Source organism: Populus euphratica, unplaced genomic scaffold (genome assembly GCF_000495115.2).
Source record: "Populus euphratica unplaced genomic scaffold, PopEup_1.0 scaffold105.1, whole genome shotgun sequence".
In the NCBI taxonomy this organism is placed as follows: domain Eukaryota; kingdom Viridiplantae; phylum Streptophyta; class Magnoliopsida; order Malpighiales; family Salicaceae; genus Populus; species Populus euphratica.
The window spans coordinates 120,676-121,369 of record NW_011499990.1 but is presented as its reverse complement, the minus strand read 5'-3'; the positions used below and the strand labels follow the sequence as shown (position 1 = coordinate 121,369).

Below are 694 nucleotides of genomic sequence, written 5' to 3'. Positions count from 1 at the left end.
CTTTCCCTTTTTTTTTGGGTGAATTGACATTGGATGTTCCCTTGAGAAAGAAATAATTTTTAAATGAGATGATCTGAGAAATTGAATGGCTAGACGTCTCTAGATTTTGTATTTGTTCTTGGGTTGAATTAATTTTTCCTTTTCTTTTCTGTGTTTGTCATTGGCTCTTCTCCCTCTCTTCCCCTATTTGGTTGTAGATTATGCAAATTCCCACCAAGTACACCCAGCACCTGTAAGCATTTTAGATGTGCTGGTAGGTACTCAATAAGGTTTTCCGCTTGTACTGAAAGGACAATGATTTGGCTTGAAATGAAGATAAAGACATAATAGCAGTTTACTGTACCATTCAACAAAACTACCTGCCTCTCCTTCACCCTAGACAGGAAACACAAAATTATATTCTGCTTCCACTTTCAGAAAGTATTCTGGGTGACACAATTGTAAGGTTTATCCCTCTTCTTTTCTTTTGTGTTATTTTTCCTCTTAAGCCTATCTTAGAGTGAACTGTGACTCTATGGACAAGCATTATAGTAGAGCATGGTGCACATGGGTGCTCTTATGTTTGTAGTAGATAGTGTAGCTTTACTCCTTGCGATTCTTGGAGTGTTTTATCTCCTACATGCTACATTTTTTTCTGTTTTGATAACTGTTCTCCTCCCTTGCTGAGTTGACTATATGTTGAATTCATTAATTC

At 36.7% G+C, this 694-nt stretch overlaps 1 protein-coding gene across 1 annotated transcript in view; it reads left to right on the top strand.

Annotated features, from left to right (window-relative positions):
• The window catches only part of LOC105140305 (THUMP domain-containing protein 1 homolog), a 6,456-nt gene that overhangs the window by 1,944 nt on the left and 3,818 nt on the right, over positions 1 to 694 (top strand). The window lies entirely within an intron of this gene.